This window comes from Euwallacea similis, chromosome 5, assembly GCF_039881205.1.
Source record: "Euwallacea similis isolate ESF13 chromosome 5, ESF131.1, whole genome shotgun sequence".
Taxonomy (NCBI): Eukaryota; Metazoa; Arthropoda; class Insecta; order Coleoptera; family Curculionidae; genus Euwallacea; species Euwallacea similis.
In genome coordinates this window covers 3,403,923-3,420,873 of record NC_089613.1, presented here as the reverse complement: position 1 = coordinate 3,420,873, position 16,951 = coordinate 3,403,923, and the positions used below count along the sequence as shown (strand labels likewise).

Sequence of the window (16,951 nt, the reverse complement as noted above, 5' to 3'; positions counted from 1 at the left end):
ATAATCCACAATACAATAAACTGCGGGTATCGACAAGCTACTAGATAGATCCCTTAAAATGCCATTCCAAATGATTTATGTTATTTCAATCGAGCTGCCATGCAACGTGGAATCTCCACAGGCCGTTTATATCTCCGGAAACGGGAAGCCAGATGTATCAAACACTTTGAGTTAATAATTATTTCTGACAATTAAAATGATTAACCAATAAATTAAATTAACAGGGTTTCTAATTAATTCTCCCATATTATATTTTAATTAATTAGAAGCGTAATTTTCTTCTATTTGCATCGTGCATTTGAGTAGACTTTAGTTCTAAATTTGCCTTCTCTATAGGAAAATAAATTCGTTCAGAGTAAATAAATGTAAACGTACTCTAAACAGGATCAATATACAGGATGTCCCAAAAATATACCGACAAACTTTAAGGGGTGGCGGCAGACATCCATACAACCTTTTTTTCTTGAATAAACATATGCTCGCAAATGAGCCGTTTGAGCAGAAAAAAGGCAATATCGTTTCAGTCATTATCATCGTTTTTTGTTCATGTCAAACGTTTATTGATAAATAAAAGATGGCTTGCAGTAATTGTTCAAAATGTCGCCAATTTGTTTCAATACAAAGATTGCACTGTCGGTTCATTGACTCCCGGACTTAGAAATATTCCGGGAATAGCTTCTAAATGTGTGCAACTGGCCATTATTCTTGCCAAGAGATCTTTTTCATTACAAATAGGGGTTTCGTAGACCAGAGATAACCCCAAAAGAAAAAAAATCCAGGGTGTTGAGATCAGGAGAATGCGCGGGCCAGGCTACGGGACCTCCTCTTCCAACCTATCGGTGCATATCGATAAGTTTCCAAATGAGGAATTAACGTTTTTTTTTTTATTAAAGGAAAAAAGTATGTTGTGTCCCCATCACCCAAAAGTCTGTCAATATATTTTTGGGACACCCTGGAGAGCCAAAATCACAGAGTTTATTACTTGGCAACGCAGAGCGAATTACCATATTAGACGTATGCTAATTTCATTTGTTTGTGGATGAAATTCGGTTATGTTATGGAGTATTATGAATGTTTGTGCATGTCGACACTATGATAGTAATGATCGATATGTGAAATTTGGCAAATATAAAGGTGAGGAGAACGTGTGAAATTTGATTTATTTGCTATTCTAGGTGAACGCAAAGCTCATAAATTTAGAAATCACAGTTGAAGTTTTTGACACCCGAAGTAAAGTTGAGAGTCTACTTGTAAACTTATAAATACAAAACAGCTAAAGTTTGCTTCCTGATTAATGCTTGAAAGACAAATGTTCGTTTGTGTAATACCCTGCAAAATTTCAACTTTGCAGGTAAAGATTAGAGTACTCAAAGCAGTCGGGCCTGTTTATTCCCTGCAAACTTCTCGGTTGTAAACGTAAATTTATTATGATAATATCATTGGCTGTAAGATCTCTTAGGAGCTCGCTTCGTCCATGGAACACAATAAGGGAAACAAAGAAAACTATTTTAAGAAAAATATGTATTTTCGATTGCACATAGCGGAAGTAATATTCGCAAGCAATTTAACCGTGAGGTATAAACAGCAGGAAGGTTTATCAAAAAATATATTCAGCTCGGAGTTTCGTTATACTCTAAAAAGCACTTACAGTTGAAAGCACTCTAGAACGAAGCTCGAAGGGATTTTTATTAAAAGTTTTGCACGTGCGCCACAATTTGGATGTAAATGCTTAAAATGCTAGGACAGAAAGCGGGTTGACAATGTACTTAGCAACTTGTGGTAAAAAGGAGATTTTCCATCTCAGTGACTCTTCTCCAGTGATAGAGAACAAATGTATGTACCTATATCTACGGTTCAGCTTATGTGTCACAATATTAATTGAAACTCACATCAACCAACCAAAATTACCCCTTTAAGGCACTATAATAGATAACCCAGCAATAGTCCTGTATGTATTGTCGCATGGCATGTACTACATCAGAGAGGGCATTTGATACCCATACTCTTTATTAAGTGTGCTTGGTCCTAAATCAATAGGGAAGTAAATTCGTAATTTATTTGGAACTGCCCTTTCCAAATTAAATCTTCTAGGGAAAGTAAATATCACGCGCTGAATGTCCAGTTAGGATCGGTTTGCTAATTACGTTGAACTGGTCGTGAATATACATCAGTGAAGGGACATTCAATGCCCTTTTATTTCATAATTAATAGATTCAGGTATTGTGCTTCTTAGAAGTAAAGCAAAGTAGTCCAGTTTCCTGAAGAGAGACGGAAAAGGGCAGTGCATCGAGAGAGCTTGAAGAAGGTTTTCGGCCATCCATTCTTCAAGTTTTATCCTCTCGCACTTTTTAATTATCATGCTCAAATTTGGATGTAAATGAGCCCTGTCTAACCTGGATGGAAAGATTTCTGTCTGCAAGAGTAGATTGCCTCCACGGTTCTTAATTAAACATCATGAGAGCTTAATTTGTATACTTGATGAGAGCGGGAGACAGAAAATTAAACACGAAGGTCAGTTCTCCAATTGCCCCTTTCCTTCATCCAGAGAGCTTAAGAAAGTTTTCTAGCTGCTCACGTTTCAGATTAAATTTTCCAATTTTTAATTCTCATGCTTAAATTCATTTAAATTTGACGAAACTTTAATTTGGTTACTTTCCCAGAAACAGAAAGAAAATGACACAGTATGCTTAGGATCTCAATTTTTCCAATACTGCACGGCAAAGGGAGGTGCAACGCCCGTTTTAGTGCATTAAAAAAACCTGAGGAAACCTTTCGCTGCTCATGCCTTAAATTTCAATTTTATGGATGTTTTTATTCTCCTGCTCAAATATGAATCTAGGTGATCCCTTTCTAATCTATATGTATAGGTATAGGGAATATAGATGGAAAGGTTTCTGTCTGGCAAAAGATTGCCTTCGATGACTTCAATTTAAATTTACGAGCGTTTAATTTGGTTATTTTGTGAGAAACAGGAAGCGTAATTTGAACAATTACTCCCTATATTATGCAGTAATGGAATATTCAATGCCCTTTTACTACATAATTGTTAGATGGATGAGTAGTAAATCGTAATGATCAAATCTGCTCTAAAGCGATTCAATGGAATATGTCGAGGCACGAAGACTTGAGGAAAAGTTCTGTCTGCTCATGCTTCACATTTAAATTTGTTTTCACTTCTTATGCTCAAATCTAACTCGGTAGGTGGTCCCTTGCGCACCCAGAGAAAATTTCCATAGTCTAGTTATTTTATGAGAAATGGAAAGAAAATGACGTAATGAGGATGCTGAAATCTCCCTTGTTCCAATAAAATATTACGTCATTCAAATTTTCTAACTGCGACCCAATAACATCATCCATTCATTTTGGCGACTCCATTCGGCCACAATATTATTAAGCTTCATGAATAAACATGAAAATATTCTTACTCACGGCAGTCGCAAAATTTAGTTTAGCTTCGAAAATGAGAGGAATATAAATCACCGAAAATGCGCACTTTCAGGAAGAAGGGGCCATAGGTTGCGGGCTGATAGACCATCTGAAATGTAGTTAAATGCAGCTAGAATGAGGGCCCTAACCTGACTCTTCCTCGAGATATAGACAATTTAGTAAATTTTGTGGAAAATACGACTATTTTTTTAAATCTAAACCTGATATTTCTCCACTTCCTATCATTTCCAAATACCCAATGAGGTAGCTGAGGAATTCATTGTATGAGTTACCCTTCAGTAATACTAAGAAATATGGAATTTCAGATTTTCCTATTTTTTATGCGGCTGCGTGGGGTCGAATAGGCATATTTACTAACAAAAACTATCTTATCTTATGGGAAGTTTAATGTGAATTTTAAGTGTAGTCATATTTGCGTTTTGAGCGGTAGGAAGTAAAGAAATAGAAGGTTTAGGTAAAAAGTCGAGTTTTCGACGAAATTTACTAAACTGCCTAGACCTCGAAGAAGAGTTGGGCGAGGACCTCGTTCTGGCTACATTTAACTATATTTTAGATGATCTATCCACTTTCAATCTATTGCCTCTTCTTCCTGAAACACCCTGTATACAGTTGTGCTGTAGTATTGACTTGTTAAGAAGAAAACAAGAAATAAATGTCTGACTTTAAATTGTTTGACTTGCAGCGATTTTTCACAGACTTCGATTTTTACGGAATGGGAAATTCTAAAGGAAGCAGAAGCAATTGCCAATAACTTTTGTTTTATGAAAAGGCATTTCAATTTGCATTCTGGATTCTGGATTCTAGAACGGTGCTCTCGCTTATACAGGCTGCGACAAACTACAATACAACATTATCATTGAAATATGTAATAGAATATCTGTTTAGACAGGCACAGAGTTGTTTATTCCCATTTAAGCTATTGTAAGACAATAAAGTTCTGTATATGAGAGGAAATGTTAAGTGGTTTCTGCTTATAAAAATTCTTATGAGCTTTTCAAAGTGGTCAGAAGTAGTCCTTATATACATATATAGCTAAAATGGGGCTAAAATGATTTTTGTGACGCAAAGATAGGGGCTTGTCACCTCTATTTGTCATGGTGAACGTGACAATCACTTTTATTACTTTATAGTACATATTTTTCTTTTTATCGTTTCACCGTTTCCGAAAGAATCCCTCACAATTTAAATTTCTAAGGATTTTTAAAGATATTTAGCAGAGAAATACTTAGAGATTTTTTAGAAAACTTTTTTTTGGAATTTAAAAATCGATTTCTTAGCCAGCTGTTTGTGGCACTAACTGCGAGATTGAGGGCTTGCTTGACGAATTTTTAAGGCCCCTTGATAAAGTTCGAAAATTTAACGAGATTCAGAAGTTCATTAGAAATGCGCATAGGATAAACGTTTGTCCCTTAGTTGAGGCTTTTTAGTGGGTGCTTAAGGGAGTTTCGGTGCTCAAATGAAATTTCTGAGTACCAGATCGTTTGAATTTTTATTTATGTTCTTATTCTTAGGAATCGTGGAATTTCAAGTGAGTCTGAGAATTTTATGGGGAACTTTTAGAGATTTCTTAGAAAAGCCTGGGGATATTTTCGAAAACTTTTCCAGTACACTTCAACACTTAAGTAAAGAATTTGAAAGTTGTGTAAACTTTTTAGGAATCATATAAATTAAAAAAAAATTAGAAGTTTATTTAACAAATTTGGGCTTTTAATTGAAATTTTTGGATACCTGCATATCAGACAATATACAGGTAACACCAGTTTAAGTGGAAACTTAGGAATTGGGCAAGCGGGAGAAGAACTGCATAAATGTCAATGTGGCATTTATAACATAACTAAGTTATAGTGGGTAAATGTGCAATAATTTATAAATAAGTAAAAATTCTAACCTAATTTAATCCATAAAAATGCTGAAACGGTGAGAGATCTGGTAACTGGATCTGGACCCCATTCCTTTCACTTCAATCGCTGCCTCTCAACGTACTCCGTTGGTCTTTGTCGGAGACATGTTAAACCCTATGCGGTCCTTCTTCCACTTGCACAATTTCTATGTTTCCATTTACACACGAACTGATTTTACCTCTATACTTACTTTTATTGATAGTTTTTGTTTAGATTCTAATGAAAAGAGCTTTTTGATATAAAGTATCATTCGAATCAATCAAAGAATAATCGAGTACTAGTAAATTTTGCATTCGAATTCTGCCATCAGACCACCATCAACCTCGTCTTCTGAACATTCAAAAGCAATTCGTTTGCTCTAAACCAGGTGGTTAACGTTGAGGTATCCATAAGAAGATAGCTGTTTTCTGGGGCCTCCGAAAGGCATTCTACTACGTTTTGACCAGAATTTTTCTGCACCAATCGTCCGAATAGGAGATCCACTCATGGTTTAATAGAATATTATTTACAAGATAGGGATTAGATTGTTGAGGGTTTAAGGGAGAGGGGCAAATTATCTTCTTGCCAAGTAATGACTGAAGTCCCGCAGGGATCAGTTCTTGGTCCATTATCATTTATACTAAATGCCCTTTTTCTCTTTTGTACCCGACCCGTGAGTTATATAGTATGCTGATGACACCATTATTATCTTTGAAAATGCCCGGGAATTCAATTATTTGGGCTGGTTCGTGGTTAGTCGCCAACAGGGCAAGCTTGAACATCAGTAAAATAAAAAGTGTCTCCTCTTCATCGAAAAGTGAGGTACGTCACGGAGCGGAGGTAGCGAGTTCCTGAGTATCAGCATAGATTGTTAATTATCATAGAGGCCTGAGCTGGACCGACTATATATTTAGTAAACTCCAGTATTACTTTTTTATTGCGTAAATTGTCGTCCTGAATGCTTCTGGCACTGACTCGAACATTTTATTTTGGCTTAGTCCATTAACATATAAATTCCGGCAGACCGTTCTGGGGTAGCTAGACTGAGTAATTCCAGATTCAGAAGCTCGCGGTTAGGGCCATCATGGGGTTGGCGTATGGAGAGTCATATCGTCTGCACTTTCGGGCCCTAGGGATGCTCACTGTGCTTTACTTGTTGGTATTCAGGTGCCTTCTACATATCAAGGAGTAGGAGAATGATCTATCTAGACGTAACGGTGTTCACGTTTACAACACACAGGATAGCAATAGCGCCGTTACACTCCGACACGGACTCACATTGCCTCATAAGAGGTAACGAGGATTCAAATTGTGTTAAACATCTCCAAATCTGAAAGTTCTGCCAATAAATCTTTTTTTGATGTCCAATGGAAACCGTTTAAATCATCTACATATTTTTTAAGCATCCAATTCCTCTAACAAGGGTGTTTTCTACTATTAGCAATAAATCCCCAGACTGCTCGCTCTACATAAAAAGCGACGAAACAAAGAGTTTTAACCTCGGTGTCACCTGCAATAGTTTTTCCGAGGAAAATAAACGGCCCTATTCTTAGCAAAGCAGCGTTTTTCCCTTAATATACCGGTCTTAAGATCTCGGGAAACGTGGAAATTTATTTGTTGTTTACAACCCAGACCTGCCCCACAAGATTAGCAAAATGCAGAATAGTCTTATTGTGTCTGTCTTAAGAACGTCACGTGTAAAGATAAAGTGGATTTTGTGTTAGTTACGGAATTATTTTTATGCAGCTGGAGAATATGAGGGTAATACCTATTTACCCCTTGTTGAATCACCCAGCATATACCGCTTTAGAACTTTGCAACGTGGAACTTAAGTAAGAAATAAAACCATGAGGCCCCTTTCTATTTGTATACTTTACTATTCTCTTTATTACGCCCCTTGTGTGGAGCAGCTTAAAATTGTATATTAAAGAGAATCCATTTTCCGCTGTCATCTTTTCCCAAATGCAGAGGCTCCTTTATGCTTTCGTGCCATTTACACATTACGCCTTCCTAATATTACAATAGTAAAATAAATGATTTGCCACGTTTCTCCTTTTATTTCTGAAAAAAAGAATGAGGTGCATTATTCATGCCATCCTCAATGGCCCTACTTTATAGGCGGTTCCTTGTGATAGCAAATAAGGATTATTTTGATATATGAATATTTGAAGAAATGTTTTCGAGGGCTTTAAAAGAAATGATTTAGGGTTTCACTAGACGCCGGAATGAAACCCTTAAATTATTGGGAAAGGTGATAAACTATCCCAAGATGAAATGGGATCAGTTTAGGAGATGAATGCGGTTTATCTGGGCAACGACACTCCTTTACTTTGGACCAAATCTAATGAACCAAAAACGAATTCAGTCAGTCATTAAAAGGTTTTGTTAGAACACAATGAAATTCCATAAATTATTTTTGTTTCATTAATCACCGACATAGAATAGAATTGCCGTTTTCGAGGATATTATACTAGTTTTTAGTGAAGACGTAAAAAGTTGAAGCTGGCTCGTGTAACCTGCAAAAAATAAATCCGGTAGATCAAAAGGGATCTAAACAATACAATTAATTTCCAGGATTTGAAAGCTGAGGCGGAAAATTCTATCACTTCCGGCTGCCTTCCCCGTTCTTTCCACTTATCCCTCATTCTGGTGTTTTATTGCATTTCTTATTTGTCGGATCGTACCGATCGGGATTTTTTCGTAAATCCAAGAAATTAGGAAGTGTCAAAGAAGATGAAAGCCGACATTTATTACTATTCTATAGCATAAAATTGTTACTGATTGCGTTAAATTCTACATCTGAGATACTTTTATTTTACCTGTAGAAACACCTCTTGGGCATATGAAAGCCAAAATTTTATGGCGTAATTCCCTCAATTTCCGTTTCATCGCCTGGCAATTCGCGGAGCCTCTTTTCGGGAAAAATATCTCTCTTCCCGATAAATCGCGACACGTCTCAAATTTGTTAAACAGCAAACGTTCATTCAACTTTTTGCTCCCTTACTACAGATCCGGAAGTATCGATTTCACATCCGCCCTAGTAATTTTTCTTGATTTACGACCCTGTTATAGACGCGAGATGTATCCATTATCGTAACTTCCCAAAGAGAAATTAGATTATAGATATCATGGAAAACGTAGTAACCAAGAAACATTTAGGACTATAAACAACATTGTACCACATTTGGTTTCAATAGTTCAACCTATTTATGAAGAGTTCGGTAGACAATAATTGATATTTACATAATATATGCTGTATCGTATGGATACATGACTGATTGCAACATACACTCTTGCAAGTCGAAATTATGGCTTTAAATAAATTTATAACGAGGAGATTCCAAGAAGCGATCCGAACAACCCCAGAAGCATCTGTTATTGTCGCGGATGTCGAGAGACTTATAAGTGCCTGCTTCAAGTGTCACGTTTTCAAATTGCCTCGTAAAAATTGAATTACTTTCCATAAAACAAAAGTTATTGCTCAATTCGATTTCAATTTCAGTCCGTTTCCGAAATCTTTGCGTCGATTTTGCATAAACGTTCGTTTTTATGTACAGTTGAAAATCGAAGTTAAGGCCAGATATAGAATGAATTACTCTAGGCCAAAATTTTCAAATTAAAAGTTTTCCACTTCTTTAAAAGTTCAGCTGCGTAAATTGGGAGCTTAAAGCTCTGGAAAACTTGAATAATGCCAACAGAAAATTTCTCAAAAAAAAACAAAACATTATATTCAAATTTTCTTACTAGCTTTGATCCAAAATTGCTCCATAATTCTATTTAATTAATTCAATCATCATTCATGGCACCGCTCTAATTGACTCCAGAGAATAAAAATTCGATAGATCTTTTCAGAGCTGGGTTAATTATGATCTCAAGCATTAATAATTTTTTAAATTATGAGCTACGTCATGATGTGAATACACTTCAAGTGGAAACATAGGGATTGTGCAAGTGGGAGAAGGACCGCATGTGGTTTAATATGCCTCCGACAAAGACCAATGAAGTGGATTGAGATACTAGCGGCCGATGTGGGCTGAGTCAGTTCAGTGTTATCAAATCTTTTACAATTTTAAAAGTTTTACTAATCCAAGTTCGAGTGATGGATTAATTGTTTTTTTTTTTTATTTATTTACATTACTGCTTTTTGCTCAAACATCTTGAAAAATTTTAATCGCCACGAAGGCACTAAAATACACACTAATCTAGTCATCAAAGTGGGAAGTTCGTCGGACGAGCCAGCCCAGTGGGCGGAGTCATTTCAGTGTTACCAGCTCTCACCGTTTTAGAATTTTTACTAATAGTTCTAGTGATGGATTAATCGTTTTTTTTCGTTTATTGATATTGCTACGTTTAGCCCTGTGTCATGAATTAATCAGAAGTATAAAATACCGAGCAGTTATTGGTTATTACGGTTCTTTATATTTTTATGATTAAATCGTACTTGTAAAAATCATTATAAATTATTTAACTTAATTGAATAAGGTCAGTGAAAATTATTATTCTTCAGTTCTGGTTGCAATAAAAATGCAAAGCTGATAAGGAAGGTTGCTGGCGGTGCGATTCCTGCATCCCAACGTTTGTGAATCATGCGATCGAGATTTCTGCGTGACTAAAGATATGTATGGTTTATTGTGTGTAACAACTGATATTTATTAAAATGTCCTTCCCCGCGAAGGTAGTGAAATCGGTACATACGAATCTAAACATGGAAGTGGGAAGGTCGGACGGACTGACTCAGCCCACATAAGCCGGTAGTCTCCCAACCCACTTCGTTGGTCTTTGTCGGAGGCATATTAAACCTTATGCGGTCCTTCTCCCACTTGCACAATCCCTATGTTTCCACTTGATCTGCTGATACCTGTTCAACTGAGCTTTAAGTTTGATAGTTCCTTCAAGTCACCAGGAATTCTTAAAGTCAAAGTTGCGGCATTGTGAAATTTCTCTTTTCAGACCTTTTAAGAGACTTAGGGCTCCTTCAGAAATATCACAGTTCAGTTTTCCTTTACCTCAAGTCAAGTAAGTTACCTCAGTATTCTGGATACTTCAAAGGTTCCTCCTCTCTCCTACCAAGTGTATTATTTGAACTTTTACAGAGAAGAAGGCCGCATCTAGAAATGAGCGTCTGCGGTAGATCTATGAATCTGGATCTCAATGTTTCTCAATCTCTTGCTCCCTCTCTGGCTTCTCAAATATTTGGTTTTTGGTCCTCTCGTCCTCTGACTGATTTAAAAACGAGACAGATCAGCTCGTAGATCAATCGGGTCGTCGTCTCTTGAAATTTTTATAGAGAAAGCTACATTTAGAAATTAACATCTACGATTTCTTCTTCAATAGTTTGTGCAGTCTATTCTTAAGATCTAGAGACTACAGATAAAATCTAGTATTTACTGACAATGATAGTATAATTTGAAATCTTCTAAACAAAGACCTATTAGCATCTGGTTTGAACAAGAGGCTGAGGTCTCCATGAAGGAATTTTTAGATGTGTAAGTAAATGCTTCATGAAGATTCGATCATTGCTTTAGCACCTTAAGCTGTGTGTTAGCTATATGGCCAGATATTGCAGAAACTTATTTTGGTCCAAACACTATTTTTTTTAAATTCTTCGTTAAATGACTCAACTGAACGGCCAGTGCAAATGACTGGTAAATGCTTAATAATTAAGGGCAATAGCTTTACGAGTTAGAGAAATCTAGATGGTTATCTTAGGTTAAAAAGTCTTTTTTTCTTTATGAATGAAACATAATTGTTTATTTTAAATTACTCGAAGAAAATCCATTGCATTCTAATGAATTTCCCGACTTTCCCTCACCAGGAAGCGTAATTATCATTTTGAGAGCGAAATCGGATTGCCAAAATCTCATTTCCGTAGCTAGAAAAGTTTCCACGAAGTTTCTCAAAGAGCTTCTGTTGGTTAAGTACGTCAGTCGAAGAGTAGGGCCTCTCTGGTATTTCGTATATTGTAGGGAGGCTGCTTATTTTCGGCTTTCAGGATCGATTTATGTAAGAATTAAGTTCAATATAGAAGAGAATTATAAATGTAAAATTGATGGAAAAAGATTTCAAGCTGACAACGTGACTCTAGTCTTTTGTTAGAATGATGGATAATGGCATTGACTAGATGCCGTCGCTTCAGTTGTAATTTCATTGGACAGTGGAAGAGAACATACTTACTTTATGAAGTATATTTACAGTCGTGGTAACAGTTTTGGATAGACATCGTGGTGCCAGGGGGTACCAGCTGCAACAAAGAAATGAAGTTTCAAATAATGTCTTTTTAACGTCCGACATATCAAATGATGGGTGAGTTGTTTGAATGGCGTCGCGGGCATTGTTCAAGTTGAAGAAAAAGTCAGCTGCATTCGGTTGGATTTGAACCAGTGCCTATCAGCTTTCTGGGCTATCGCTCTACCGTTGACTAAGTTACAAAATCACAGTGCTTTGTCGAGTCTGTAAGGGTGCTCTTCCTCCATATCTTTCAAGGGTTGATTGAATGGTATGAGATGTTAACAATAAAGGGATCGCATTCATGACTCAGAGATCGTCGCGTCTCATTTTTCTCTTTAACTCAGATCGTCAATCGACACAGTGTTGGGAATCGAAATCCTGATCTCCGATATCAAGCCAATTTTTAAATTGGAAATAAGTTTTTTTAAAGGTCTAACCAAAACTGAACTACTAGGGCATTTTTAGGGTTACTACAAAGACAACTTTAAGATTCTTTGTGGGAGGTAGGAGATGTTAAAGAAGGAGGTTTTTGTTAGAATTGATTGAAACATTAGGTCGGAAAAGACCGATGGTCGAACGAATACAGGGTACGATTGTGGCTCGGTTGATAAAGCGATAACCCGGAAAGTTGGTGGTTGCAAGCTTCAGTCCAGCCACAGGCGGTGGACTGTTTCTATACTTTTAATCGTCTCTAGTTGTGCCATTATCAATTTACACATTATTTAATACTTCGAGCGTCAAAAATATTTTTTTTAATAATTTAACAATAGGTTTGGTACCAGAGATTTGGGTTTCGATTCTCGCCTCTAGGTGAAGTCAACAGATTTGATGATCTGAAGTTTGGCAAAACAATTGGATCCGGGATAGAAAAATTGGATCTTTCTGTCAACATCTCCCAGCAACAACTTATAGTTATGGAAAAAGGGTGCCCCGATAGGAAGATCGAAGCACTATGTTCTTTTAGCTTAGTCTTCGGTAGAGCGATGCCCTGGAAAGCTGGTGGTCGCTGAATCAAATCCAACCGAATGTGGTGGTTCACCCATCAACAAATGAAATATTTAATAAATTGTGCTTTCTTGACGTTTTAACGTATAGTGTCATTAGAACTAAATTACTGTACACGTAGTTCTGCAACTGCTGTTATTTCACTAACTAATGTCCGAACTAGGAGCGATTATTCAGCGTTTGGTTAATAGGTGTTTTGCTAATGTTTCCTAATTCGGTTTCATAGCGAAATTCCCGAATTCAATTAAATGTCCCCTGCCTACCTCTCATGAATAATTCTGGTATCCCCGTGGAACGTTCCTGGTTAATATAAATGAACCTGCGGTTATAGTGCCAGAGTTATTAGAGGCGGGTCAAATGACAATTCTAATATGGGTTGAAGACATGCATTTGCATGTCCTAGAAGGAACGTTCCGTCAAGATTTCCTCTCCGAAATAGAACGATTTATTCCCGGCTTTTTCCATTTCCCGTGACAGTTGATTCAGATAATATCTGTGACCTCAATGATATCTCGTATATCAGCTAAAACCATGGTGTCAGGGAAATATGACGAGTTCGTTGAGGAAAAAAACGGGAGGCATCTGGATAAACAAGGGACAATTTATAACTAATCATTTGTGATTTATCAATAGGGATTATTCCCTTCTTCCCAGAAACAAAGGAAATAAATGGCTAGAATTTGGACAAGAATAAGAGTCGTTTGACGCGCTCGTCGGATGGCACTCGTTTTGCCAAGTTTTGTTACTTGCAAAGCCAATGAAACAGGGCAATTTTTATTGCACTCCCCAATGAAGGAATGTCTTTAAGTAATTCGGTGCATTCGCCACTCTGGACTGTCCAACATTCTCATTACCACTAATAGCTTTTGTCGGCTGATGGCGCTTCGTGAGCTTTGAACAAAGGTCATTTGTAACTACTTGCAGTTTGAAGTTTGCGAGTTGGAAAAAATTAATTAGGAGGGTGCTCGGGAGTGTGCTACATAAGGAAAATGTATTAGCCTGAAAACACAAGCTACGCTACTCGTTTAGTATTCAGCCTCTAAGCTTTCTTGGATGTTTCTCATACTGATAAATGGCCTTCAATTTGTGCATCTAAAATGTCTTTATATGATCCCAACCTAAAGTTTTCCAAGCGAAATACCTTTTGTGCGGCCAATTTCTTTCTCGCCAGCGCAATACTTCTTGACGTTTCGTTGCCTTTATGCAACGAATACGATCTTCCGACAATTTGATATATTGGACGAAAATTGTTTCGATGATATAGTTGGAAACTTTCGGGGTTTTAGCCTGAATGACAGCCCTTAAAATTAAATGTTTTGATCTATATTCTATTTTAAAACTGGGAGAAATGATTCAAATCTCCGCCATGAAAATAAAGATAATCCATCTTATTTTTATTCGAAGAGTAATAGATGGGATTTTGCCGTATCTCGGTTATTATTGAACGTTGAGCAGAAGTTTAAGTAGCAACATTTTGGAGGTCACTCGAAAATTTTCAGTTTTGATATAAAGACGCGGTTTACATGGTATACCTCGTACATTACTGATTTGCTGTGATGATATCGCTGATTCTAATGACCTAAGGTTTGATGTACTCCTGTAATAGATTCTGGAAGGTTAATTAAGAATACATTTTCCCATTAGAAGCAATGCATTACAAAAAAACATATTCCCGTTAGGTTTGGGAGAGGCAGTCTCGAGGACACCCTAGTTTTAACACATTCCTTTTATTTCAAATTATTGCAGACCATACGTCATTGGAGCCAGCGAAAAGAGGCCTGTCGAATGAGCCAATAATGAACAGGGTGCCCAGTTCGAAAAAGCGAACCTTTATATCGGAACTGAAAAACCGCTCTTAATAGATAAATTTTGAACGTACTACTGAATTATAACAAAAAATCTCTAAATATAGTCATTTACACTTTTACTGTATCTTCATAATAACCGAGTTATAGAAACGGCGCCATGCCTAAAAGGAAGATTTTTAAAAACACCCAGTATATCGAAAACGTAACACGTTCGCCGTGAAATAATCACATAATGAAATGTGCAGCCAGACTTCAGCTCTCTACATGTATTTATTGCGATTTCGCCTATATCCCATAAATTCTCCGAAAGGCGTCACCCTGTACATTGCATACGCATGGAAAAATTCATAGTTCTCAAGAAATTTTACTCTCAGCTTGTCAGTTATGCTGACTTTTTTAGCCATTATTAACACAAACGAGCTATAATTAATAAAAACTACGATTGTAGCTCCATAGAAATGATAATTATAATATAAACTGGCGAGCCGCCTTGCAAATTCTTGTTTATACCCGCAAATTAAGGCGTATAAAATACCTTTTTTGCCGTTATTTTACTTGCGCCAGTCACCACTGGCGCCAGTAATTTCAGAAGACGGCAGACCTCCTCGGTCTATGCATGCAAAGATTCAATATGTATGGAAGTTGACGTTTACATTTGCAAGTTTAATTTATCGACACGCCAGATATACCATCATATTATTCAAAAATACTTACATCTTTGTGGTTTTTTTTCTTTCGTTTTGCTTCTATAGCACTATGTTTTTTTTTTCATTTTAAAAGCATCTTGCGTTCTTTTCGAATAACTGCTGCAGCAGGAGCTAAAGAACAAACCCTTTATGATGCGAAAGTAGCTCATTACCTTTGGCTGTTATTTATTTCGAGACCTTGCAAAACCGACTGGTTGCGGCATTCTAAAAGAGTCATTGGCTTGTGAAAAGAAGTCAACATTGGCAGATATCGTGGTGGAAGACTAGCGCTCATTAAAAGAATCATTGATGGCGAAAACATGAAATAAGATTTGTACACAGCTACATTCTAAAATGTGAAATTTTTATTTTTAATAAAATGTTCGGCGGAATCGGCGTAGAAAGCACCTTTATATAAAACAAACGCATAGAATCATTCATAAAATCCAGAGAAAAAATATATTTGGAAGTATTTTTGTGCAAGGGAAAAGGAAGCGAAATTGCCTGGTTTGTCTTGTAAGGCAAAGAGGATTTAGAATTTTTCAGTTTTGACGATTGTTTCTCCTTTTTGCCTAAATTTTTAATTAACGGCACTAGCTTTTACTCTTCCTAGTTTTAAAACCAGCTATAGCAGTTCTTCATTACGTCGTCTCTTATATGGGATTACTCTAAGTGCTTAAACAATTTGATTACTTAAATTTCGTCCATTCCTGTGGGTTTTAATTATTCATAACAAAATCGATTACATATACAAAATAGAGTATTTCTCAGAATTGCAAAACATGTGTTTGTTAATGAGTAATCAATATTTCGATGTATGTATTCAATAGGAGCCAATTAAAAGCTTCACGTAGCTCTAATTGAATACAGTGGTAATTATTATAGAGAATGGTTTTATGAGTGAATTTATATTATGAAATATTTTCGTGATCAGCGACTTCAAAATGAAATTTTATAATACAGTCATTTCGGGATTCCATACACAACTTTCGTTTTAAATAATATCGCTTATTTCTGTCATTTTCGATATTACAATGGTTCTTTTGTCTGAGGCATTATTGGTTCATTAATCCTTCCTAAAATTAACCATGCTGAAACATATGATACCCATAACATATGGAAAATAATAATTTTGATCCAACGCAGTGCCTTTTTACTCAAATAATGAATTCTCACATGTATTATGTGACGATTGATAAACGTCCATTGTATTTGATATCCCACAGTTCAGTTCTAACTTGTCTCAAAAGGCCTTGAACGAAGGAAACTTCAATTTAATTGAGCTTTTGGTGAATACTACGTCGTAGCTGTTCTTCGGAGTGAGCTTCCCAACCTTGGTCATATACCCCGTGCGGCTCTAAATTCTACTATCATCCCCTTCAGTTTTACACATTATAATTTTAAAAAATTTTAAAAGCATCATTAAATAGGGCAAAAAATACCATCTTTTAACGTTTGTTTTTTAAAGTTGCTTACGTCACAGATAGCGCAAAATGGCAGTTTTTTTTTAATTGAAACATGGGGTCAATCTCAAATTGAAGGTCTTTCAAAACTACATTCAATGGCGTATTGCAATTCATAATCTGTCAATTAATTGTTGAGAAAAACAGGTATAAATTTGGTCAAAAAATGCAATACAAATTCAGTTAAATAGTACATAAATAATGAAAAAACATGTTTGTTGATAGGAAGTTGGTTTGTTTTCCATTTTGTACTCACAAATCAGCCTTTGTAAAAAAAAATAATTAATTAATAAATAAAAATAATCAAAGGCTCTTTGTGAGCGCAAAGCAAACCAATTTTCTATCAACAAACATGTTTTTTCATTGTTTACGTACTATTTAACTGAGTTTGTATTGCATTTTTAACCAAATTTATACCTATTTTTCTTAAAAAC

The 16,951-nt window shown here is 36.2% G+C and overlaps 1 protein-coding gene across 1 annotated transcript in view; it reads right to left on the bottom strand.

The window, feature by feature from the left end:
• Window positions 1-16,951, bottom strand: part of LOC136408784 (uncharacterized) — a 128,224-nt gene that overhangs the window by 57,464 nt on the left and 53,809 nt on the right. The window contains exon 2 of the mRNA XM_066389928.1: window positions 11,502-11,568. The gene's annotated coding sequence lies outside the window, so the exon portion shown is untranslated. The remainder of the gene's footprint in view (window positions 1-11,501; window positions 11,569-16,951) is intronic.